The sequence below is a fragment of the Protopterus annectens genome, chromosome 14.part0, assembly GCF_019279795.1.
Source record: "Protopterus annectens isolate FY-2018-M chromosome 14.part0, PAN1.0, whole genome shotgun sequence".
Lineage (NCBI taxonomy): Eukaryota > Metazoa > Chordata > Ceratodontiformes > Protopteridae > Protopterus > Protopterus annectens.
In genome coordinates this window covers 975,413,127-975,440,804 of record NC_056748.1, presented here as the reverse complement: position 1 = coordinate 975,440,804, position 27,678 = coordinate 975,413,127, and the positions used below count along the sequence as shown (strand labels likewise).

The 27,678-nt window shown below is 42.0% G+C and overlaps 1 protein-coding gene across 1 annotated transcript in view; it reads left to right on the top strand.

Annotated features, from left to right (window-relative positions):
• Window positions 1–27,678, top strand: part of ERCC6 (ERCC excision repair 6, chromatin remodeling factor) — a 1,256,800-nt gene that overhangs the window by 838,054 nt on the left and 391,068 nt on the right. The window lies entirely within an intron of this gene.

The window sequence follows — 27,678 nt, the reverse complement described above, 5'->3', positions numbered from 1 at the left end:
TGAAAGTAGTGAATTTTGATTTCGAAATACTCTGTGATCTGAATTAACCTTTCAGTTATCCTTGCTACTTACTTCTATAATGTGAAAAATAAAATTATTTCTGTATTGTATTCTTGCATAGCAATAATAGACTTCTAACCAAACAGGGTAGGCATGCAGTTGCCAAGGATGTATTACTAACTTCTCCTTGAATACTCCTTTCCCATCATTGGCACCACCTATGCCAGTGGTGTACTAAAAATCTAAATACAACTAAAGCACGTGTCAAGTTACTGTCGGAGCTGGTAGGAAGCTTCATTACCACCATGCAGTCAAGCAAGCAGGCTGGCTTCAAGTTAAATAAAGACTTGCTTTTCTGGTTGACATACTTTTTCATGAGCTGCTTCATATGGACCACTGCAAGGCCTTACTTTTCTTCATTAAACATTACTTCAGGCTTCTTAGACCTTGTGATTCCATTGCAGTAACTCTGCCCTCCTACTCTTTTCACTTGCATGCAGTGATAGATCCTTCTATCGCCGGGACCTTTTTGTTTGGGATACCTCTGCCCCTTTACTGGCTTCCTCCACACCCTACAGCTTAAACTGTATCCAGAGTAGCAAAGTAAATGCAGTAGTTAATGGATGTGACATAAAGCAACCAAACTTTTTAAAACCGGTAGTCCAGGTCTGCTGAATGAAAAAGAAATAACTAAATTAAGTAGCTCTCTACTGCTATTACTTCTTCTTGCTGTAGTTTACGAACATTTGTTTGAACAGTGTGTCTGAGTATTGGCCTGGGCATCACAAAATAATAGAATGTGTGCAAGTTTTGATTTATATCTCCGCTCCCACCTAATGACCATGCTGGAGATTGTAAGTGAGCTTACTTTGAAGTTGTACCACAGATGGTATGACACTCATTGAAGCCTGACCTGTTGAGTGTCACACCATCTGTGTAACACCAAAAAAACTAAAGGAAGAGGACTTCAGAGTGTTTCCTACAGCAGCTGGATCTGCACCTCTTATTAATGAGGTTGTGCTCCAAGACACCTTTTCTCTGTATATGCTACCTATGAGAGCTCACCAACTTAGAGAAAAGGGAGATACATTTACTCCCCTTTTTTAAAAGAGTTTGTTTGACATTGGAATTAGTATATCTAGGGATGGGGAAGTAAGGACAGAGCCCCCACATTGGGAAAAAACACCATGTTAAAAGTACATTTTATTAATGTGTCATGGCGGTGACCACCCGGTGGTAAGATCATATGCAGTAGATCAGGCATGGTACTTTTATGTTTGATAATCCCCAGTGGACCTGATTTGCCTGAAGATTAATGTCTGTCTGTGGCTTTGTTCCTTTCCTTTTGTAAGAATCCCGCAGCAGTGATCCTGTTATTTGTACACTTATTGTTATGGTCAGTTATTACACAGCTGTACTGTAAAAGCAAGGCGTAAAGCAGTGTTCTTTTTTTAAAATAGGTTACATCTGGTTTATTTTATCATGCTGACATATAGTTTCACAGTATGAAAACATGATGTGTAGTTAAATTTAGTTGGCAACTTATTTGCTTATGACTGTCTTAATGAAGAAATATCTCAAGGCCAGCAAAATTCTCACTTAAATTGGACATTGATTTTTGGGGGGAAAAAATCAAACAAATATGATGTAGTAACATTTTTTGACTTGTAAAATGGATAGCATAATGCCCAGTAAACATGCGCAGGTACTTTATAGATGAGTAAGTTGTATAATGCATTATGGTGAGCAGTAGATTTTTGTAACCACAGTAGCTTCTGCCATAAATGTATAGAGATATACTTTACTAACTACTCTGAAAAGAGCTATGTCATGCCGCTGTTATCAATAATGAAATCCCTTTAGTACATTATTAATGTTATTAATTGGTTTAAATAGCTAGCATCAGTTTTGAGTGCAGTTTCATTTCTGTAGAGCGATGATATATTGTCCAATAATGTACATCTCTTAGCTGTTCTTTTGTCCCCTGTGGATAACCTCTCCCTGTAGTTTGGCTTGTGAGCTGGAATTTTTCTGCCTAGTCTGATTAAGGACACAAAAATTTAAAGTAGCAGGTCTCCTTGTCTAAATGTCTATTGTTTTTATGTTACCCAAAGTGCCTTTGTCTCCGGAAATTTCTCTCCCCCATAAAGACATTTTATTTGTTTCCATTATATATTAAAGTGTCGGTATATGTGCTTGATTATGCAGTACAGTTGAGCTAGACTACTTACTTGTAATACATGCTTGAAAAAAAGGATTTATCTGTCATAAACATGAAGCTTATCTGTTCAGCATACACAGAACAGAAGCACAGCAGAAAGGTACATACTCATGCATGTGTGCCTGAATGAATCTGTTAAAGCTATTGTTACTACAAGATAGTGGGATTTCAGGACTTGGCCTCAAGCAGCACACTTGGAATTGAGGCTGAAAATTCATCTTTGATCAGCCCACTTGCATGACTATTGCATACGTTAATTGCTTAACTATGAACAAAGGTAGAGTATACTTTACCTTCTTTTTTTAAAATATGCTACCATCATTTACCCTTTAACAGTTTACAAATATTTCAGCTCAGCAGTAGTAGTCATATCTTTGTGGTAGAAAAGTGTAAACAAATGAAGAAAAATGTGCTAACAGTGGGTTACAGTTTACATGCAATGGTCTGTTAAGTGCTAGGACTGTTGAACAAAGGAAGGTTCAAGTCTGCAGGACATTCAGAAGTGAAGTTCAGCATGTAGATTTTACTTTTGTCAGGCATACCTCTCAATATCTCTGCACAAATTTTGGGCAAAGACAAAATTAATGTGTGTGAAGGGGCAAAATAAGGGACAGATATTACGTATTGCTGGTATAAACTTAGAAATTGGCTAGAATAACAGGTTTTGTCTCAGTATGCATTTTCTGAAGGATACAAAATCTAAAACTCAAAATGTTTATCATTATTTAATGACTTCAATCCCCAAACATATTTTGTAAGGAACAGACTAAAAATATGAGGCAAAAACCTAGTCATTCTACAAATTTCTGAACAGTCAAGAGAGAGAGAGATTTTCAGGCTGTCACTTAATTGCAAAACAGAACATTAGCTTCCACTTCATAAAACAGATAAGAATCTGAGAGAAAACATGGCCACAACTGTTGCCATCTTAGATCACTAATGTTTATAAGGCTCAAGTAACAATCACCATCACCGCAGATTCCAACAGAATTAAACACCATCCCTATCCAATGAGGTATTTGTACAGTAGTAAGTAGCCTAGAACAGAACACCTTCTGTCAGTGTAAACCTACAGTTAAAATGAGCTTCACATGTTAGAACATTTCACTTTTTTGGTTTGTATACTAAACATTTTATAGAGAATGCATTTCAGAGGACAGCAAAGATTGATTTTTTTTCTTTATCTTTTTTTGACCCCCATGCCTGAAGACCATAGTGTTGCTACCACTGTCTATGTGTTACTCCTTACCAGGGAGAGAGAACTCCATGGTGCAGGCATAATACAGAGAGGCAGACAGACAAGAGGGCCCTAATTCCACCCAGGTGGCTAATATGGGCACCCATGTTACCACAGAGGCATCCTCTGCACCCCCTTGACTTATGCTTAGTCCCACATACACATGCTTCATGAAGGGTGAGCTTATGATTACTAAGCCCAAGTCTCCTAGTTTTATGGCCACTTGTGTGCTAGCCCTCACTTGCATAGGAGCTGGTCAATTGACCAGGGATACCAACACCCTCCTCCCCCAGGATGTACATGCTGGCATAAGCTACTTCCACCTACCCTCGTCCTGCCCAACCTATCAAGTCCCTTGTCCACTATTTAAGATAGAGTTGATTGGTTTTATAGGTTTTATCCCTTTATGCCTTACAGAACAATGTAGCTCACAGCAGAAATTTTTAATATTTTAAATAATTTTACAGAAGATTGGGGCAGTAGCATATTGCCCTCCAGAGCATCGGTTTCCAGGAGACTATCTTAATTTTGTATCCACATTATGCCATAATGTACCACACAGCTTATGCCATTGCATGGCAGGTGTATGAAAGGAAGCAATGCAAACCATTTTCTGTGTACCAAAGAAGTGTTGAGTACTGACCACACCATGGCTTACCTGTGCTACATGTCGACAGCATGACTTGGTGGCTGGCACACTTTGCAAAGTATTTGGAAGGTTAAAAGGCAGGGTTCACAATTATTTGGAAGAAGGGATATGATGATCTGTTTGTCTTTGTAGTTTCTTCTGTTGAGGAAGCAAAGACAAGCATCATCATTGAGGTTATTTATTTATTTTTCTTGTTATTTTGCTTTCTTAATTTTGCCACTGCTTTTTGATTCTGATTGATTATAGTCATCATTTTTTCTTAGAAGATTTCCAGACCATGTTGTGTTTTCTGCAAATTGTATATAAACCCTTCTCAAGAAGAATACTGCTAGAACTAGCCAAGAAACTAGAAAGGTTTTTCCCTTTTCTGTGAATATACAGGGTTGCTGATATAAGGATGTTGCAAAGCCTACCTTGCCTATCTCTAATTGTGCATGTAACCCCTGTGTAGCTTTCCCATCCTTCCCTGCTTACGTCTCATCCACTACTTGTATCACCATGTTGACTGTTTCTGAAGTGTGTTCCACAGATCACTGAACTCTTTACAGCTTGAGCTGAGTGGCATTTTATTTGCTAGAAATTCAAGGAAGAGCTTCTCATTTTGGGTTAAGCATGGAAAACTTGTTTAGAGCTAATTTCTTAGACCCTTGGTGCCCCAATCTTCCCACAGGTTGATGAAGCTGGTTCAGTACACTCATCTGGTTAGTTCATCTCTTAATGTAATTATAGTTAGGGATCATGAATGCAGTTCTTTACAAGGTTTACAATAATTCCAGAAAGAGCTATTTTAATGATGGAAAATCTTAGCACCTTCTTTGTCTCTCCCCTTTTTTCCCCTTGATGACTGTAAAATCAGTGCATCAGCTTTGTTTTCTTCCCATTTTTTTAATTATATAACAATTTTCCAAGTAATGTTTTATAAAGTATATGTTATTTTTCAACTTTCATACAAACGTAAATTGCATTGACTGTGGACTCTACAACAGTAAACTTTGAATATATAATTATACGTATGCAAATTTATTGTCATTGCAAGGTTAAATGTAACTTGTAATTGCTTGCAAAGTTTTTCTCCCCAGTACCCTGCCAAAAAGGGGCTCATAGCCCAGACAGGCTATCTGGTCAACAAATGGAAATAAATAAAATACAATGTGAGACTTGAACATCATTTTGGTACTTTCTTGTCATTCGATCACTACTGCATTAACTGTAGCAATAGGATATAACAACCAAATAGCTTCCAAAAGCTAAAGGGTACTTTCTACATGCCTGTCGCTCATCTAGTTGGGATAAAATAGACGAGTCTCTGTGGGTTCTGTTCAAGCAGCTTTATTATGTACAAACACATCAGGATTGAGGCTTAATAACTTTAACTTAGATAAACTTATAAACACACAAACTATTACACTCATACATCTGGCTGCACTCACAAAATGGCACTGAAGCTAGCATGTGCTGCCTATTTATATGCATGTGCCGACCTTGAAACGCTTCTTAAAGGTACAACACACACACACTATTCTACATCTTCCCTCTTTGAGAAATAAGTCATACAATGTTGACATTAATTGACATGCACTCAATACAAATAATTCTTTGTTATGTAATTATACAGAACTAAATACACATAAACAGTTATGTCCAGGTTGCTGTGTATTTCACACTAGGTCTGGAAATACAACCAACATCGTGTGACGTAGAAATTAAAATCAGGTCTAGCAACTGGGACTGTCTCTGCTGAATGTTCAACTTTAGGGACATCAGGAACATCATCAGGAATGGATAACCATGAGGAGAATAAATCTAAGATGACTTCCCTTCTTAGGCTAGCAGAAGCATATCGGCATCAAGCAGGAATGGAAATCAAACCAGAAGTAGACAAAAAATCAGGCAGTACTTGAATGTGCCAAAAAGCAAAAGAAAGAATATAAGGTGAAGGAAAGAAATGTGGAGAAAGTGGAAAAAGCATAAATATAGTTGCAAGTATAGAAAACTTCTGGAAGAACCTCATGTTGATCAGGAACAAACACAGTAATGGTTAAGGAGAGGTGAATTTAAACCAAGAGATGAAAGGTTAATATTGGCCGCCCAAGGTAGTGGGCTTATGTACACATTGATTTACAAAGTCCATTGAACATGTTGGAGAAACAGACAAATGAAGGCTTTACAAAACGGACTTGGAAACAGTTGCACACTCATTGGTTGCAACATACTAATGGCAGAAAGACTGTATACTGAAAGGCATAACAATGTGACGAGACTGTTGCACTAGGGATTGTGCAAACATGGTAATGAAGTGGCTGAAAAACACTGTAAACATGAGCCACAGAGCATCATAGAAAATGATAGTCTACATCACATGGGATCATCAATTACCAACAGTTCAAAACCGGATGTAGTGGTCCAAGAAAAGAAGACAGAAATAACATTGATCATTGAAATTGCCACACCCAGTGACTATAGTGTCCTGCACACAGAGAGGCACAAAGTCATAAGATATCTGGATTTGCAAGCAGAAACGAGAGCAATGTGGAAGAAAGATACCCAGATAGTTCTAGTAGTACTAGGAGCAACAGGTCTTATAAAAAACAGTCTACAGTCATATTTAGATGTGATACCAATACATATAACTCCGTACAAATTACAGAGGGAGTCATTACTGGCACATTGTGGGTGCTGCGAAGAGCACTTTTGGCTGACTTCAAAGAAAGCAACAATACTAATTTCATGAACTTTAATCGTACTTAGACTTAGGAATGGGGTCCATTCCCATCATGGTATTAGAAACCCAAAAGATTTGGATAAATTAAAAAAAAAAAAATGGAAGAAGAGAAACATTGTCTGGATTGCTCTAAGATCTAGAGTCTGTGTCAAAAGAACAATGCTGCGATATCTATTCTGGTACAGGAAGAAGATGTCTGCGATTTCTCCTGTTCTCCACACACTAAGATCCTACAAAGTAGGCTCTCTACTCGTCACATATACATGTTACCTGACCAGTCCGGTCGAAAACTTTCGCTGTTTGTATCCTCACTGTCTCTCCTTTCAGTGGACGAAGAAATCTGCTTGATTTATCATAACTGGGCTTCTGGAAAGAACAGTTTCTGAATAATTGGGATCTAATTGTCCTGTTGTTGTTAGCTTTATGCCTCAACAAACTGGAACTAATAGGCAGGGTTGTTCTGATGTACCTAGACAGAAGTCTGTGAGCAGGTAAGCCAAGTATATCGTCACGGGGTATGTTTCTAAGATTAAGTAAATTCAAAAAGCTATAGGTATTATCATGCTTTGACCTCTCAAGTAATTACTTTGCACTCTGTAATGCACATTCAGCTAGTCCATTTGACTGTAGACATTCCAGACTACTAGTAACACGTACAAAGTCCCATTCTTTTGCAAATTTCTGAAACACTTGACTGGTAAATTGGGTACCATTGTCAGAAATAACTTTGTGTGGACTACCATGGACTGAGGAATGAAATTTCAACTTGGTGATAACAGCAATTGACATTAGGTTAGATAAATCAATCACAAACCAGTTCGAGTAAGAATCTACCAACACTAAGTAATGCTGATTGTTCCACTCGAATATATCAGTGGCTACTGTTGACCAAGGTAGTTCAGGAACTTGACTTAGCTGAAGTAGTTCTTTTTGCAAATGCGGTTTAGTACTATTGCATACTGAACGAGAAGAAAATACTTTGTCAATATCTTTTACTAAAGATGGCCAAAATACGAGTTCTCTCGCCCTTCTTTTGATAGATTTGGAACCTGGGTGACCACAATGCAAAATCTGGATATATTCATGTTGTAAGGAAGCAGGAACAACAATTTTGGGACCTTTGAAAATAATGCCATCTTCCATAAAATTTCAACTCTGTAAGGAAAATAAGTTTGCACTTCAGGTGGTACACTACATTGCTTTGACAGCCATCCAACATTAATATAGTGGTTGAGCTTTTGCAAAATTGGATCAGTCTTTGTATGATCTCTCAGCTTATCAAGTTTTGTGGTAGAAAAATTACGCAATTCCATGACTTCAAAGTCAAAATTCAATGCATGAAGCTGTTTCTTTGTATTTCTGGATGATCTGGATAAGGTATCAGCCAGATAAAGAAGTTTTCCTTTTGTATAGACCATTTTAAAGTTGTACTTTTGCAATTTGAGCGTCATTCTTTGTAATCTCACTGGAATTGAATGCATAGGCTTTTTTAGAATAGAAACTAGAGGTAGGTGATCAGTTTTCCTCTAAATAGCTCCACCGTAGATATAATCATGAAACTTTGAACATGCAAATACTATTGCCAAAAGTTTTTTTTTTCAGTTTTGGCATATTGCATTTCAGTTTGGGTAAGAGTTCTGGATGCATAGGCTACTGGTCTGCAAGAATAACTGCACCAAGACCAAATTTTGAGGCATCACAGGAAAGAATTACTGGTATATTGACATTATAGTATCTTAATGTGAGTGGGGTGTCAATTTTCTGCTTAAGGTCTTCAAATGGATTTTGGTGCTGTTCCAACCAAGATCATATAACATTTTTGCACATCACCTCTCTCAAAGGTGCTGTCACCTCACTGAAGTCTGGTATAAACTTGCCTAACTAGTTGACCATACCAAGAAAACATTGTAGAGCCTGAACATTAGCTGATGGTGGCATCTTAAGAATGGCTGCTTGCTTGGATGGGTCTGGTCTCAAGCCAGTGCTAGTAAATAAATGACCTACATATGTAACTTCTGGTAGTCTGAATTTGCATATCAGAGAATTGAGCTTTAAGTTCACTTCACATGTTCTATCTAGAGCTTTCTTAAGGTTTATGTCATGCTCTGCTTCACCATTGCCTCCAACCAGTAAGTCATCTACTATTATGACACAAGGATAACCTGAAAAAAAAATGCTCCATTGCACGCTGGAAAACTTCTTTTGCAGAATATATTCCAAATGGCATCCTGAGGAATCTATATCTGCCAAATGGGGTACTGAAAGTAGTGTGATTTGAGGGGGTGCTGATTTTGGGAGTTTCACAGATTTTTTCTTAGCTAGCATCATCTGCAGCATTTTGGAAAGGCTGGATTCTGGAAGTTTTCTAGAAGCAACCACCTAGTCCTCTGTAGATGCCTTTCCAAAGCACTACAAACTAGATTCCATTTCCAGGTCTAGAACAGGCTGTGCTAGGACCATTCTCCAGGGGCTCCTGGTCAGTATAAGCTATAGTAGTCTACCCCTGCAATTAATGCTACTGCAGCAGTGGTAAAATGATGAAAATACAGTGGATATAAAAAGTGTACACACTCCTGTTAAAATGCCAGGTTTTTGTGATATAAAAAAATGAGACTGAAATAAATCATTTCAAAACTTTTCCCACTTTTAGTGTGACCTATAACCTGTACAATTCAATTGAAAAACAAACAAATATGTTAGAGGAAACAATAAATCTGAAGTAGTTTACTTCATTTGGTCTTCGACCTGTGGGTATCAGATCCGAGCCAAAAAAATTCACTAGCATCTGCTCTGAGCTCCAAGTTCCACCCCCTACCCATAATACACCTCCACTACCTTCCAACCCCCAGATCTTGTTTGCTGTGGCTTGCCTGAAGCATCGTGATATCCTGAGCTCCGAGTTAGTGAGTGGGTTTTTGCTTATTAAGTAACTTTTTCTTAAATATTTGAGTGTTAGGTGTTTACTGTAGGTTCCCTCACCTCCTCCCCTCACTGGTGTGTCGTGTATTAGAATATTTTCCTAGTAGTTTCCGTGTTAGTTTGTTAATGTGTATTGCTTCCCCTCCCTCCTCAGTGTTCTGTGTGCCTTGAGTGTGCGCTGAGTGGGGAATAGGTAATTTATTCTCCTTTTCCTTCTCTTTGTGTGATTTATTTCTTGTGTAGTGTCATGGCTAACCCCAAGCCTGTTTTCAAACGGTGCACTAAGTGTGGCCATAAATTGTCTACTGCAGATGGCCACACTCTTTGTGTTATGTATTTGGGTGTTACCCATTTAAGTACTGACTGTACTATTTGCGCGGGTTTTAACCCACACGCTATTAAGGACAGGAAGGCTAAGTTGGCACTAAAAGGCCTTCTACCCACTTCTGAGGCGGCTGCCTCGTCCACTGCTTCAGTCACAGCAGCTGCTGTAGCCACCTCTCCTTCTTTTCTTACCCTTGCTTCTCCTCCCTCCCAGACTGGGACTCAACCTCCCATTTCTAAGCCTGTGGAAGTGGAGTGCAGAAGGGGCAGAGAGAAGGAGAGAGAGAGCACAAATCTGACAAGCACAAAGCAGAGAAGCGCAAGAGGTCTCCGGACCTTCCTTCTACTTCCGCCAAAAGTCTGCTCTGATCTCCGAGATTTTCTCCGGAGCTGGAGGCGACATGTCCTCCATCTAGCGCCTCGGTTCCTCGACCCATCAGGTTGGAGACCGTGGCCTCGTTGAGATCCACGTGTAGCTTATCAGAAGTTGACATGGATAAAATGATGAGGAGGTTCATTCGTACTCAGATCCAGATGTGGGTCTTGCCAACCCCCTCTCCCTATGGAGGGGGGAGCTTGCTTCATTTTTTCACACCAATTTCTCCTTATCCGATCCGTCCACCAGGTAAGGAGTATTGAGATCCGAGGATGGCCTTAGTCAGGGGGTCGGCACCGACAGTACCTGTCTCCTCGATGCCGGCAGCTGCCAGGAATGTTGTCGGATCTGACCAGTTTGGATCTGAGTGGCTTCTCTGAGCCAGAGCTTGGGTGTCTGATCTGAGGGAGCAGAACTTTTCATCAGCTCTGGCGTTGTCGGGCCAAGTTCCCTGCCTCGGAGCTCCGTCCACTTCAGGCCCAGCTCCGATTCTCGCGTCGGATCCAGGGAGAGCAGTTTCCTTAATAGTACCCCAGGAGGCTCATTCTCCCTCAGCATTCAACGTGGTAGAAAGGGTTCTCTCCACTGGATCGAGACCCTTGACTATTTCCTCGGATTCTGCCCCAACTCCCTTGGCTCTGTCTACGAATCCCATCATTTTACCAGAGGGACAGCCCGTGCTCGAGGAACCCTAGGTGGTTCCCCCTGAGGAACAAGTGGATTGCGAGTTCCTCCCGGAGATCCCCAACGCAGACGTGCTTCGCAAGCATATGTGTAAGAGGAGGCACTTGGACTCCCCCGAGTCCCTCACTGAGGACATGTATTTGGATGATGGGGAAGGTTCCCCCAGGTCACCTCCCAAGGATGACTCTTTTAGAGACATCATGGAAATCCTACGCCAGCGGGGAGGTTGGTCCACCCCCAAACCTCCTTCTGACGAATCCGTGTTCCCGGAGGCTTTCGGCACTGGCCCATCTATTTCCTGGGTGTCCCCTCCCACAGATCCCCTGGTGGACCTGGTCACCTCACAGGCCTGGAAGGAGCCCGGACACCATGGAACCAATACCTAAATGTCCGGACAAGATCTTGAGTCCACCATCAGGTAGACCAGTGTGGAACAAGGGCTCCCCATAGACGCTATGGTGGTAGCAGCAGCCACAAAAAAAGAACTAGCCCAAGAGACTTCCTCGGTTCATCCCCCTGACCGAAAGTCTCAGATGATGGACCGCTTAGGGAAGCGGGTTTATGCGTCAGCGACCTTTTCCATCAGGGTGCTACCTGGTCCACGTCATGAGGCTCCAGCATGACCTGGTCAAGGAACTAGCTGAGTCTCCCCCTAAGTCCATGTCGCAGGAGGAGAGAGACACGTTCTCGGCGAGGATGGCAACTTTAAAAGCAGTCTCCAATACGTCCATGTGACTCCTCTCACATGCTACTGAAGGAGCAGCTAGGACCATTGGGTTCGGCATTTCCATGAGGTGCAACACCTTGCTCAGACTTTGTCAGTTTTTGGAATCTTTGAAGGCGTCTTTTGCCAACTCCCCTTATGGCGGCTCTTCTCTTTTGGGTAAGACCGTCAAAGAGACTTTGGTCCAGAGTGAGAAGGATGGGAAGACACTGTCTGCCATCGGAATCCGCTTCTCAAACCCTCAAAGATCCTTTTCCCAGAATCAGAGAGGGCAAAAGAAGATGTGGTTCTGGAAGTCACAGTATTCCCGTGACACTCAGGGCTCTTCTTCCCCCAGAGGCAGAGGGGGACAGGATAGACACCAGCCCAGAGGCAGAGGGGGTTTGAGGAAGTTTGGATCTTGAGAACCTTTCTCAGACAGGCTCAGACAGCAACCCTGAGGGTTTGCCCGACTGCTCTACTCTGGAGGCAGTCAGGGGTTGATTGTCGTTGCACCTAGCTGCATGGGAGTCCATAACATAAGACTGCTGGGTGCTTCAGATTATATCCAGAGGATATTCTATCCCCTTTGTGGTTCCTCCCAAACATCCCAGACGTACCACCCACGCAAAGGAAGGCAGCAGCACTGGAAATCTCCAAGCTGCAAGAGAAATGAGCCATCGAACCAGTCCCCCCAGATCAGTCTGGATCGGGAATCTACTCCACGTTCTTTTTGGTGCCAAAGAAAATGGGGGGCTTAAGCCCCATTCTGGACCTATCTACCCTGAACCTGTCAGTTGCCAAAGAAAAATTCTGGATGGTCACATTAAAGTCCATCATGCCGTACCTGCAAGAGAGCGACTGGATGTGCTCATTAGACCTCCAGGATGCCTACTATCACATAAAGATGCCCAGAAGCTCCAGGAGATTCCTCCGCTTCCGGCTAGGAGTCAATCATTACCAATTTCGAACCCTACCCTTTGGTCTCACCACAGCCCCCAGGGTGTTCACCAAAGTGATGGTGGTTTAGCAACTCACCTGCGGCTTCAGGAGATTCAGGTCTATCCATACCTGGACACCTGGCTCCTCACTGCTCCCACCAGGCATCTACTTTCTCAAACCATGGATTATTTCTTAAAGCTTGCTCTTCAATTGGGGATTACAGTCAATGCATCCAAATCACTTCTAAATCCTGTCCAGTTGATAGACTACATTGCGGCAAGGATAGACAACACTACAAGTCAAAATCTTCCTGACCACGGAGAGAGTGCTAAACCTGAGGATGCATGTCTCCCTGATCTACCGTTCTCGTCTTCCCTTGGCGGAATCTGTGCTGAGGGCCTTAGGTTCAATGACAGTGACCATAATGCTTCTTCCCTGTGTCCGGTTACACATGTGAGTACAACAGTGGACACTAGCGGTACAGTGGTCCCTGTTGGATCTCCCATTTCTGTATCCAATACACCTCAATCGAGTCTGCAGGTTGTCCCTTCTGTGGTGGATGTACTCTCCAGAAATCCTGAAGGGACGACCTTTTGTTTCAGCCCCTGTCCAAGCCACAGTGACCATGGATGCCTCCCAACTTGGGCTGGGGGGTATAGTTTGGGCAGGACAGTTCAAGGCCTGTGGTCCCCTGTCAAGACCAGTTTGCACATAAACGTTCTGGAGATGAGGGCAGTCCTTTTGGCGTTGCAGGCCCTTCATGCCTTTCTTCCCTCTGGGAACCATTGCAATTCAGTCAGACAACATGTCAGTGGTCTGGTACGTCGACAAACAGGGAGGGGCCAGTTCGTACCCCCTTTGTCGCGAGGCCATGAGCATGTGGGAATGGGCAATCTCCACCGGTCACTTTCTCATAGCAATGCACATTCCAAGACAGACTAACATTCTAGCAGACAGGTTAAGTCGGACTATTCTGATGCCTTACGAGTGGTCTCTGAATCATTCAGTAGCGGAGCGGATCTTTCTGGAGTGGGGTCAGCCTTGCTGCGATCTCTTCACATCTCCTTCCAAAGAGAAGTGCAGCGAGTTTCTTGCTCTGAACCCCCTGCCAGGGGAGTCCCCCAGAGATGCTCTAGTCCATGCTTGGCCTCCCGGTCTTCTGTATGCTTACCCTTCAGTACCTCTTATTCCGAGGTTTCTACAGAAAGCTTGTCGACTGGGGAGCAAAGTGATCCATTTTGGCCTCGCCAGGTATGGTTGCCCTTCCTTTGGTCTCATCTTCTGGCTCCGCCTTGGATCTTGGATCCCATTCAGGATCTTATTTCACAACCATTGGGGGTTCCTCATCTGTACGTGGACAGTTTGAAGCTCACAGCATGGCTGCTCTAGTTCACATGATTGCTAGGACTCCTGGATTATCCTCTTCAGTCAGGTATATTCTGGTGGGAGCTCATAAGTCTTCCACCAAGAAGATTTACCACAGCAAATGGAAATGTTTTTCCTTTTGGGCTTCTCAAAGGAATTTAGATCCTTTCACGGCTCCTATTTCTGCCATTCTCAACTTCCTAGCCAATATTTTTCAACAAGGAGCAAGCTCTTCTACTGTCAAAGTTCAATTAGCTGCCATCTCTCATTTTCACGTGAGTGAGAATTCTGCCTCTCTGGCCTCTTCCAGACTGTGTAAAGCCTTTATTGAAGGTACTTTTCTATTACACCCCTCGGTCAAGAATCCTGTTCCTCCATGGGACCTTACTATGGTTCTTCAAGCTTTGGTTGCTCCGCCTTTCGAACCTGCCACAACCACAGATCTTAAGTTCTTGTCTTGGAAAACAGCATTCCTGGTAGGTATCACCTCGGCTAAAAGAGTTTCAGAACTGCAAGCTTTGTCCATTAAAGTTCCATATATGATTTTCCATAAAGGTAGGGTTTCACTTCGGACCAATCCATCCTTTCTTCCTAAGGTTGCATCACAAGTTAACATCAATCAGACCATTAACCTCCCTGTTTTCGTCCCAAATTTTGCCCACAAAATGGAATACAGACTCCACTTGGATGTTCATAGACAGTTATGATTTTATTTATACAGGACTAAAAACTTTCGTAAATCCGATCAATTGTTTGTGTCCTTCTCTAAACTCTTTTTGGTTAAACCTATCTCCAAGGTCGCTGTTGCTAGGTGGATTTCCTTGTGCATCCTTCAGGTCTATAAGTATAAAGGTGTGTCTCCTCTGGGTCAGGTGAAAACTCATTCCACTAGGTCAATGGCTACTTCTGCGGCCTTTTGGTCTAGAGTCTCATTGGATGACATTTGTTCTGCAGCTACATGGTCCTCATCTCATACCTTTATTTCTCACTACAAATGGGATTTGACTTCTAGAAGAAGAGCATTCTTTGGTCCTGCAGTGCTCCGGAATATCCTTCCATGAGGGTCACCCAGGAGTTTAGTAGCTGGGGACTCTGTCCCACAGCTTGAAGACCAAATGAAGTAAACTATTTCAGATAAAGAAGTTATGTACTCACCATAACATTCCATCTGAGTAGTTCTACTTCATTTGTCTTCAACCGTCCCTCCCTCCTTCCCCCTGACCTTATCATATGAACAGCCTGTCAGCTGCAGTTTTAGGTCATAAGGTATTCTTCAGGTCTGGTTCTCAATATAAGGGTCAGCAAACTCGATCTGGGGGTTAGAAGGTAGTGGAGGTGTATTATGGGTAAGGAGAGGAGCTTGGAGCTCGGAGCAGATGCTAGTGAATTTGCTGGCTCGGATCCGATATGGATCCGGTACCCACAGGTTGAAGACAAATGAAGTAGAACTACTCAGATGGAACTTTATGGTGAGTACATAACTTCTTTAAAATGTATAATAAGCTGGTTGCATAAGTGTGCACACCCTTAAACTAATACTTTGTTGAAGAACGTTTTGATTTAATTACAGCATTCAGTCTTCTTGGGTAGGAGTGTATCAGCACGGCACATCTTAATTTGGCAATATTTGCCCACTGTTCCTTGCAAAAGCGCTCCAAATCTGTCAGATTGTGAGGGAATGTCTTGTGCACGGCCCTCTTCAGGTCACCCCACAGATTTTCTATTGGATTTAGGTCTGAGCCCTAGTTGGGAATTCCAAAACTTTAATTTTCTTCTGTTGAAACCATTCTTTTGTTGATTTTGATGTATGCTTGGGGGGTCATTGTTATGTTGAAAGGTGAAATTCCTCTTCATCTTCAGCTTTCTAGCAGACGCCTGAAGGTTTGGGGCCAAAAGTGATTGGTATTTGGAATTATTCATAATTCCCTCTGCCTTGACTAAAGCCCCAGTTCCAACTGAATAAAAGCAACCCCAAAGCATGATACTTGCCACCACCATGCTTCACCATGGGGATGGTGTTCTTTGTGATGCAAAGTGTAGTTTTTGCACCAGTGTACCTTTTGGAATTGTGGCCAAAATGTTCAACCTTGGTCTTATCAGACCATAACACATTTTCCCACATGCTTTTGGGAGACTTGATGCATTGTTTCGCAAATTTTAGCCAGGCCTGAATGTTTTTCTGTGTAAGAAAATGATTCCGTCTTGCAACCCTACCCCATAGTCCAGACATACGGAGAATACAGGAGATTGTTGTCACGTGTAGTACACAACCAGTACTTGCCAGAAAGTTCTGCAGCTTCAGTGTTGCTGTAGGTCTCTTGACAGCCTCCCTGACCAGTTTTCGTCTTGTCTTTTCATCAATTTTGGAGGGATGTCCAGTTCTCTGCAACATCACTGGTGTCCCATATTTTCTCCACTTTTTGATGACTGTCTTCACTGTGTTCCATGGTATATCCAATGCTGTGGAAATTGTTTTGTACCCTTCTCCTGATTGATACCCTCGACAATGAGATCCCTTTGATGTTTTGCAAGCTCTGTGCTAACCATGGATTTTGCTGTAGCAGGCAACTGAGTAAATGTCAGGAAAATCTTACTAGGACAGCTGAACTTTATTTGGGGTTAATCAGAGTCTCTTTAATTGATGGCAGATGTGAATCAAGAAGACTGAATGCTGTAATTAAATCAAAAGGTGCTTCAACAAAGTATTAGTTTAAGTCTGTGCACACATATGCAACCAGCTTATTGTACGTTTTTTATTTTTTATATTTTTTCTCCTAACAGATTTGTTTTAATTGTACAGGTTATAGGTCACATTAAAGGTGGGAAAAGTTTTGAAATTATTTATTGTGGTCTCATTTTTTTTTTATATCACAGAAACCTGACATTTTACCAGGGGTGTGTATGCTTTTTATATCCACTGTAACTGCATCAATTAAGATTTAGAATAGAAACCAAGGAGCCTTCACGGGCACCAGTGAAAGTAACTGAAGGCAAAAGAAAAGGAGGGGATTTGTATGGGCTTAGATTTGTTCATACCCTTAACCTGAAACAGAACTTCTGGTAAGTCCATTTCAGACCTAGGTGAATTTAATAGTGGTGTTCCCCAGGGGCCCATTCTTGGTCCCATACCATTCTGTTACTCTTCTACTTGATCTTCCCATAGAGTCACCTGAAATAACAATGTGTGTAGATGATGTCCTACTACGTAATTCAGGCATATCACTTAGCAAGTTGCAAAGTGATTTCCAAATGGATTTTAATCCCCATGGAACTGGATATCCCAGAATCATCTGACAGTCAGGGCCAAGAAAATCAGCATTATGATTTTTGCAGTTCCCAGAAAGCTAATGGTTTCCCCACAAATTTCAGCAAATGACCCAACAGGGGTATCATTACACACACCTTAGAAAATGCCTATCTAGCCTTTACTCAGTTCTTAACATATCTCTCAAATCTCCAGATTTTCACAGAATGTCCAGATGTTCATCGCGTTACACTGCTGCAGTCATTACACTTGGGTTATCCTGCCATCAGGCAGTCCCGTAGTCGGCCAGAGTTCCAAAGTCTTGGTCCGGCGTCAGTTGCTGTCACTTCTTCCCTGACATCAGTGCGCCAGGGGTATATAAGATGCATCCAACGCCATTTTCTTCAGTCTTTCTTGCTGCACGGTGCCCGAAGCAGAACCAGTTCGTAAGTGCCGGTCGGCCGACTCCTAAGATTTTCGAAGTCGAATTTCAGATCTGAAGTCTTCAATAAAGCTAAGTACCCCGTTGGGGAAACTTTTTTCTTGCCTCAGACCGATGTCAGAAAAAGTTAATAATTGTATTTCTTGTGGGAAGCAAACACCTCATAAGGACTTCCATTCTTACTGTATTCCATGCCTAGGCCCTGATCATGACGTCACTAGTTGCCGGTTTTGTGCTAGATTTAACAAGCTCACTATAAAAAGACGTTTTGATTTTGCATTGCACTACTTTGGCCGAAGGTTCAATTATACTATGCCGTCGGATCAACCGACGACCTCAGTACCGAAAAAACGCAAAGACAAGGATAAAGACAGGTATCCGAGGTCCAAAACTAATGACGGAACCTCTTCTAGGCCAGTCGCCGGTTCTCAGTGAGGTGCTTTCGCAGCCCCTGACACCCGCCACCTCAGAGCCACAGGCCGCTTCCGACTCCCACGTGGAGACAACTAGGCCTCTGGAAACTCAAGGTATTGGGCCTACGGAAACTAATCCCTCAGATGGGTCCGGAGCCGCTGAGCAGGCATTGGCTTCTGAGGGTGTTTTCAGACCTTCACAACTTACCATTAAAACAACAGCCAAGACAAAGGTACCATTAAAGACAAAGAAACAAGTACAGCATTCTCCTGGACAGTCCTCCATGCCTAAGAAACAGATGCTTAAAATGGCTGAAGACCTCATTACTCTAATCAGGGGTTCCCATCCCCCTCCTGAGAAAAGGCCTAGGCAGGATACAGACTATTCCTCTGATCAGGTTTCCATTTCCTCTGATTCTTCTTCAGACCAGGGATACTCTCTACCCCCCTATGAGGACTCTGATGCTGAAGAATCTATCCCTTCAGCCTCTCCTCCTGAGGATTATTCTTTTGGGGAAACTTTGTATACCATGAGGGAGCATTTCCTTTGGGAAAGTCAGGATTACTCAAAATCCAAGAAAAGGCTCAGGGATTTCCTTTTAATTCCTCAGCACAGGCCGCTGGCTATTCCGCCTGTGCTAGACATTGTGGATGATGTGTTCTCGGAATCTAGCTTATCTCCTGATTCTTTGCCCCCTGTTCCAGCCAAGCCAGATAGGTATTATAGAGTCCCTGACTCTCACGTTTCTTTACAAAAACCCTTCTGCTGATCCAGAAACTATTTCCCAGGGTCCAAAAGGGGTTAAGGCTTCCATTGCAAAAAATCCAGTACCCTCTGACAGAGATTCCAGAGCTTTGGATAGATGGGGGAAGAAAGTATACACTTCTGCAACTTTAGCAGTAAGAGTTTTAAATTGCCAGTTTCACATGCTTAAGTACCAACAATATTTAATGGCTCAGTTAAAACAGAAAATGCTTGCAAGCTCAGAAGCTCCTGATTGTAAAGAAATGCAGGATTTATTGCATGCAGCTGAACAGGTGGGAAAACATACTCTGCAATGTGGTTTTGATTCTTTAGAGGCTTCTTGTAGAGCCGCAGTTACAGGTTCTGTGATTCGAAGACATGCTTGGTTAAAAGAACAGAGTTTACCGGATCATGTTAAGGCAAAATTATTGGATGCTCCTTTACAGCATGATACCTTGTTTGGTGTTAAGGCAGAAGAGGTGTTAAAGAAAATGGAGGATAAAGCTAAATTTATACAAACAGTTAAGGATTTCTTACAGGTACAGCCACTTCGGTTTAGCAAAAATTGGCCAACAAAGAATTGGTCCTTTCCAGTGTCAGACAGGCCACAGAGAGGCAGATGCAGACGCCCAAGAGGCAGATCTCAACCCCAAGGCTCAAACAGACGACAGTGGGGCACCTCAACCCCAAAAGGAGGTGAGGACAAGTCTCAACCTTACAGGAAACCGTCACAATGACTTTCCCCTTCGTACGCCTAGCACGTCCCTTTGAAAGCCCCCTTAGGGGGGAAACTAGCACTTTTTTCTCAAAACTGGCAAACAATCACCCAAGACAAATGGGTTCTGAATGTTGTGTTTCAAGGTTACAGGTTCCACTTTCATACTTTACCAAGGCTAAAAGGAATGCCAGACCTTCCACAAAATCAATGGGCAGAGGCACAAAAACAAATGTCAGCCCTCATGGATATGAGAGCTATTCAAAAGGTACCACAACAGGAAGAAGGACAAGGATTTTTCTCAAGACTCTTTCTGGTCCCCAAAAAGAACAAGGCCTGGAGGCCCATACTAGACCTTTCAATTCTGAATACTTACCTGGATATTCCAAAATTCAAAATGTTGACATTACAGCAGCTTCTACCCATGCTGGGCAAGAAGGCTTGGCTTGTTACTCTGGACCTCAAAGAGGCATACCTGCATGTCCCTATCAGACAAAATTGCAGAAGATACCTCAGATTCAAAGCTGGTACAATGCACTACCAATTCTCTGCACTGCCCTTTGGCTTATCTACTGCGCCCAGGGTCTTTACAAAGTGCCTGGCACCAGTAATTGCATTTTGCAGACAAAAAGGAATTCAAATATATCCATACCTGGACGACTGCCTCATTCAAGCAGAGACAAAGGACATTCTTCTACAGCATCTGGCATTTGTAAAAAGGTTGCTAATTTCTCTAGGGTACACAGTAAACGACAAGTAGTCAAAACTAGTGTCCTCGCAACAGATTATATTCCTGGGTGCCAGCTTAAATACAACGGCCCAGATGGCTTACCTCACGCCAGACAAACAAGTTCAACTAACTCAATATTTTCAAATACTGGCAAAAAAGTCCCATCTCCCTGCAAGAAAAATTCTGCAGGCCCTGGGATTCATGACATCCTGCATACTACTAATACCATTTGCTAGACTGCATATGAGGAAATTACAGTGGTACCTAAAAAGTGTTTGGACTCAACACTCTCACAGTTTAGAAGCAGTAATACCAATGATTCCCTGCCTACAACAGGAATTTCGATGGTGGGCACAGGCATGTCACCTAAACAAGGGTCAGCCTTTTACCCAACCCACAGCCAGGCAAACTCTAACAACTGATGCTTTGGATTACGCCTGGGGAGCACACATGGCAGGAAAATGCATTCAGGGCAAGTGGACCACAGACCAGATGCATCTTCACATCAATCAAAAAGAGATGTTGGCTGTTCAGAATGCCCTAACAGCTTTCAAGGACCTTTTGCATCCAGGACAATTATTACTAAAGACAGACAACACCACAGTAATGTGGTACATAAACAAGCAAGGGGGCACTCATTCTTATCCCCTATGCAGGCAAGCCATGACCTTGTGGAACACAGCTGTAACGTATCAAGTTCACCTGCAAGCACAATTCCTGCCAGGAAAGAAAAATACTCTGACAGATGATCTAAGCAGAAATATCATGGACCCTCACAACTGGAAATTGAATCCACAAATCTTCAGCATGGTAACGCAAAAATGGGGATGCCCAGACATAGATCTTTTTGCCTCCCCACTGAATTGCCAACTACAAAAATTCTGCACAAGGACGTATCACAAACACTCATGGAAAGTGGATGCTCTTTTGTTCAGCTGGAAAAACCTAAAAGTTTATGCCTTCCCGCCACTGCCTCTCCTTTCAAAAGTACTCCTAAAAGCCAGACAAGAAAAACCACAGATGATCCTGATTGCTCCAGACTGGCCACGCCAGCACTGGTACCCTATCTTAAGGAACTTGGCTCAAGGCCCACCATGGATTTTGCCTCAAATTCCACACCTTCTGACTCAACAAAACAATCAGATCCTGCACGGTCAGCTCAAAACCCTAAGCCTGGCTGCATGGCAGATACATTAGTCAAACAGACCACACCTCTCTCTAAAGCTGTTATGGATGTCATTTTGGAGGCCAGGTGGCCGAGCACCAGGAAAGCTTACTCAGAAAAATGGAAGATATTCTGTGCCTGGAACCAGGCTCAAAGCCTTGACCCTCTTGTTCCAAACATTCCTCAAATTTTACAATACTTAACTGAGATGCTGGACAGAGGCCTATCCTTCTCATCAATTAAGATCCACGCCTCTGCCATTTCAGCACATTACAACACAGATCCTCCTTTATTCTCTCATCCCTTGCTAAAGCAGTACATCAGAGGGGCTAAAAACATAAGACCACCCCGTAGAGCACCAACACTAACTTGGGATCTCAATTTCGTTTTGAATAAACTGACCCTACCACCTTTTGAGCCAGCCAATACAGCCGATCTAAAATTTTTATCATGGAAACCAGCTCTGCTCTTGGCAGTAACTTCAGCACGAAGAGTCTCAGAGCTACAAGCATTAATGGCAGTGGAACCTTTTATAATTTTTCATCAAGACAGGGTTTCTTTAAGAACAAACCCTACCTTTATGCCAAAGGTGATATCTAGTGTGGCTGTAAACCAAACCATCCATTTGCCAACTTTTTATCCAAATCCCCAGAATAAAGGGGAGAAACTACTGCATTCTTTGGACATACACAGGCAGCTACTCGGACAAAACAAAAGCTTTCAGGAAAACTGAGCAACTGTTTGTAGCATATGCTGCAGGATCACAGGGCAAGGCTATCTCAATGCAGACTATATCCAAATGGATAGGGCACTGTATATGTTACTGCTACACACAGCATGGCAAATCAGTCCCAAATACCATTAGGCCACATTCCACCAGGGCAACAGCCTTTCTCAGAGGAGTACCTACCAAGGAAATTTTGGAGGCTGCAACTTGGAGTTCAGTGCACACCTTTACCAAGCACTACCACCTGCCTCTTTATTCTAAATCCAGAGTGGGATTTGCCACTGCAGTTCTGCAGGGCCTCATAGCCAATCCTAACTCTTTATAGACCAGCCACCCAACCTTAGCTTTGGGATTCTACCCAAGTGTAATGACTGCAGCAGTGTAACACGATGAACATAGTACAGTTTTGTACCTACCATAAATGTAGATGTTCGAATGTTCACACTGCTGCAGTCCAGGTTACCCTTCCTCCATCCCCTCTGAACTAGCTGGACTTATCTATACCTTTCTATCCTATACAACCTTTGTGGTGTATTTGCTTGCAACTGAAGGTATTGCTTTTATTTTCTATGCATATTTTTCATTAGCAATATGTATTGCCTACCTATTGGGGGCACCTGACATCTGGGGCAAGAAAAACTGAAGAAAATGGCATCGGATGCATCTTATATACCCCTGGTGCACTGACATCAGGGAAGAAGCGACAGCAACCGACGCCGGACCAAGACTTTGGACCTCTGGCTGACTGCGGGACCGCCTGACGGCAGGATAACCCAAGTGTAACTACTGCAGCAGTGTGAACACTCGAACATCTACATTTATGGTAGGTACAAAACTGTACTTTTTTTGCCTCATATTTTTGGTCTGTTCCTCGTAAAATTTGTAGTTTTCTGGCAAATCACTGAGGATTGAAGTCAGTAAATAATAACTCACATTTGAGTTTCAGACCTTATCTTCTTCAGAAAATGTATGCTAACACAAAACCTGTCATTTTAGCAACTTAGTTTATAAGAGCAATATTTAAAATCTGTCCGTATTTTCTGGCCTGTCCCCTCAGTATTTAAGGGTTTGACCAGGTTTCTTGGAGAAAAAAAAAGGTTGAGAAGTATGGTTCCTACTTGTGTGTGTGACTTCAGCCACACTATTAACTAGCATTGTTTTCTGTCTCAAAGCATATTTGTATCATTGGGAATGGAGAAAAGAAATGTATCAGATCTTGAGATCAATAAAAATTGCAGGTAACCAACTTCAAAACTCTACTTTTTTATCCATGGAATAAACTTTTGAAAGAGGATTACTGAAATGTGTGGCAAACGAGTTCACCTTTAAACTCTCTGATACCAATAGTGTTTGAAAGCCCAGCTTTGCTTATTCCTCCCTCAAAGCAAATATTTCTGCAGTTTAAAAATTGTACTACGGTGTTTACCCACACTGCAGAACTCTTCTACTTAAATCCAATGCATCATTAAATGGAGTTAAGACCACTAAGAAAACATCGCTCTCCTCTTTTGGAGTTGAAGTTCATGCTCCAGAACTTAATGTTGTCCCTTTGAAGCAGTAGCCCCTCTGGACATTAAATATCTCTCCAATATTTTGTTCCTGCCCCAGTAAACTCCAGGCAGAAGGATATCATAGATGTCCTTCACATATGTCAGTGCTACTGTATCAGCATACAAGATTTATGCCACAGATGGATGTTCAGCCATCTGGATTAACTTCCGGAGTGGATAGCCCTGCACAGGGGATGTCTGTATGATGCACTGTATAAAGAGGTGTCGTCTTTGTTTTTTTTTTTTTTTTGCTGCTTAGTTCATTCAGAATTCAGTCTATGAGTACTATTCTGATGACCCTCAAAACTCCATTTTTATGATTTCTTTTTCTAGTTTTAGTAGAGTGAATGTGATAATCTGCCTGTCAGATAATGTGACTTGGAGATCTTTGAAGCCAATGTCATCACTAGGAAAAGTCATTAGCAAGTGTGCTTGCAGCTGACACATGCCACTGAAAGCTTTTCAACTTCAATACTAGTTTTGCCTTGAATCAGTGTCCAATAGTAAATTGTGCACTTCATTCTGTAAAAATATGTTTTGTGAAGAGCACAAATATGAGTGCCTTTTTAGTGACTAAAAAGCTTCTTGGATTAGGATAAGGGGTGGCTGCTTCTGAATCAGGCCGAGTCATTTTAGCTTGATAGAGCAGGGAGTTTGTGGCTTCCTTTTAGAAGTGCAAGTCCTGATACCGTGAGAACTGAGACTTCAAAAAATGGTTCCTCTGAGGTGTAAGTTTGTTAAACCTTGGCTTCAACATCTCCTTCTGTGCTGTTCCCAATGGTTCATGCCCATGCAGAAGCTCTACATTGGAGTACAGATGTACCAGTTGCACTAGGATTAGGAATTATTTTATGTATTTATCTATATTTTTCTAACTAGGTGGTATTTGTACTGCTGCGTGAAATTTGTCAAGAGCATTGGGGAACTTCCCCTATTCATCATTGTTGCAAGTGTGACCCATTTTGAGGGAGCACATCCTGTTTCTGTTCCACGCACAGAGGTGGATCAGAGAAACAGGGAACCAGATGGAGAGGTAAGGGAAATGGAGGAGAAAGCAAATATCAAGATCAGAGAAGATGTGCAGGATTCTGAGGACATGTTTCAAAGAAAACTGTTTGATGGAGATGGCTAAGCAAATGATGGATGCATAATTACAACCCTCTAGTCATGAGGGTTGCAGGATGATTTATTTAAAGAAGTGAGACAGAAAATGAAGGAAATGTTTCCTGGGGAACATTATGGAGAAAATACAAAAGGAGGGTACAGAGACAATCATGAAGAATAGTGGTGAGATGGAAAAGGAAACACATGCAGAGAAAGTAAAAGAAAGCAGAAGGGGAGGAGCAGAAAAGAAGGCAGAAGAATATGAAAAACGGAAGTACATGGTAAGGATTTAAAGTAAAGAAGACAGATAACTGGACAGGTATGAAGTGTGGGACAGTTTACTAGCTCCTTTGGGTGTAAAAGCACACAAGGTAAGAGCATTTATTCTTATTAACAGAAAGATTTAGTGACATTATATTTGAGACAGTTTTTTTCAGTGGAAAAAATTGCAAAAAGAGGAAGGAGGTTTAGGGTTAATTAATCCAGTGGTATTTAACACTTTGTAAAAATTATTGAAGCACCAAAGTGGAAAATGAAAAAGATGAGAGATTATTAATAAAACTGTATAAATATAAGTACAGTAAATTTGGAGGGGGGGGGGTGGTAAAAAAAATAAGAGAGAAAAGTAATGTATAAACAAAAAAATTAAATTTTACCAAGAAAAAATGTTTGTGTGGAAAATAAAAATTGATGATAGTGAAAAAGAAATAAGAATGTAATGATAAAACATGACTGTAAAACCATGGGAAATCTAACAGATTAAAAAATTAAAGGAATAAAAATAAGAAGCAAATGTTATAATCAGAAACTAAAATGTCAAGATTTTTTCTGGAGACTGGTAGTAGACATATTGCCAATAGAAGAAAATATGTCATATAAAAAGAAAAGTGATAGATTATGCTTACATTATCAAAAAGAATCTACAAAACATCTAATGTGATGTCAGTCTCTCCCTTATTCTCACTGATGGGTCGGATCCAATCCATCGGATCCATGTCGGACATTTTCCCAGCTCGAGATTTTCAGCAAGACTCATGGGCCTTCTCCATTATCCATAATGCAACCCCCTAGCTTCCTCAGATCTCATTTATCACGCAGCAAAAAGGTTGGATAGCAAGCTCTTGGCTAAGTATTTGATCATTTTTCTTCTTCTTGTAGATTTCTAACTTTCCAATACTTAAAAAAACTTTTTTTCTCTTAAAATATTTTATATGTTTACCTTTTAGCGAGTGTCTGTTAGTCACTTTCTAAACTTTTTCTTAGTAGTTGGCATCTGTTTCAGTTAGAGGATGTCTAACAAACATCCGTTTAAATTAGAGGATGTTCTACCCCCTCTTTCCTACTTTCCCCAGTTTTCTAATCATTTAAAAAATAAATCTTTGTCCTTTTAAATTTTCTGTCCGTTTAAGTTAGAGGACTGTCTCTCAAGTTTTTTGTTTGCATGTGTGCTCTGTTCCTCTTCATCTGCTCTCTCTTTCTGATATAGCTATGTGTCAGAAGCAGGAAGGGAAGCCACTAGGCTGTGAAAAATGTGGGAAAAAGATGCCCCTTAGCGATTCACACATTGTGTGTTTATTGCCTTTTTGCTCCTCATTTACAAGAGTCATGCTCCATCTGCCATGGATTTAACCAAAGGGCATTGATGAAGTGTAAAAATAAGCTTTTTCTAAAACGTCTGATTAAGACCCCCTTTTTGTGAGGCTATATCACCAGATTCTTCAAAATCTGACAAATTGGACAAACCGCAAAAGCGAGCTTCTTCGGAGCCAGAGCAGAAACTTCCCAAGCTGTCGGCTGCAAATGAAATACCGGAGCAGACAACTCAAGTCGGATCCAAGGCTTCATAGGTAGGTACTAGGCTATCGGCCCTAGGGCCTATACAAGCCTAGCCAAAAAGGTACCCTGAATTTTGCCACCCAAGAAAATTATTTTCCTGTGCCCCTGTCGAGCAGAACCACAGAGGTGATCCTCGGGGTGAATTTCCTATTTCCCATCCAATCATCAAGATTTTTTTTGAAGAGTGCTAATGAGGAGCTTTGTTTGATATAGATAGGTAGTTTGTTCCAGAGTATGGGAGTCTCTGGGACAGGAATCTATCCCTCCAGCATGTTCTGTTTATTGTGGTGACAAGGTTTAGGTCCCTAGAGCATGTAGCTTGGAGGATTGGGATTTCTTCAAGTGGAGCATGTCCAACAGCTGTGGGTTTGACATAGCTCTTTATGTTAGTCAGAGATCGCCTCTGAGTAGGCGATATGCGACGGAGTAAAGCTGGAGTTTTGTGAGACGGTCTGCATAGGGCATCTGTTTGAGGCCAGTAATCCTCTTTGTGAGGTATTTCTGCAGCATTTCCAGTTGTTGTAGATGTATTGTGAGGTACATACCGAAAGGGCATTGTACTCCATAATGGGTTTAATGAGTGACGAGTAGACGGGAACAATGACTTCTTTTTTTCTGTATGAGAAACCTTTTGTGATGAGGTGTGCCATGTAGAAGGGTTTCCTGACTACTGTGGCGATGTGATTATCAAAGGAGAGACTACTGTCCACCTGTGTCACATGGTCTCTTATCACACTTTAGGTGTTAAGTAGACTACCACCTATGTGGTAGCTCATAGGTACAGAGTTTTTACCAAAGGGGATGACAGTGCACTTTTTGGCATTGAGCTTGAGGCCATGGCTTTGACACCAGGCATCTGTCTCAG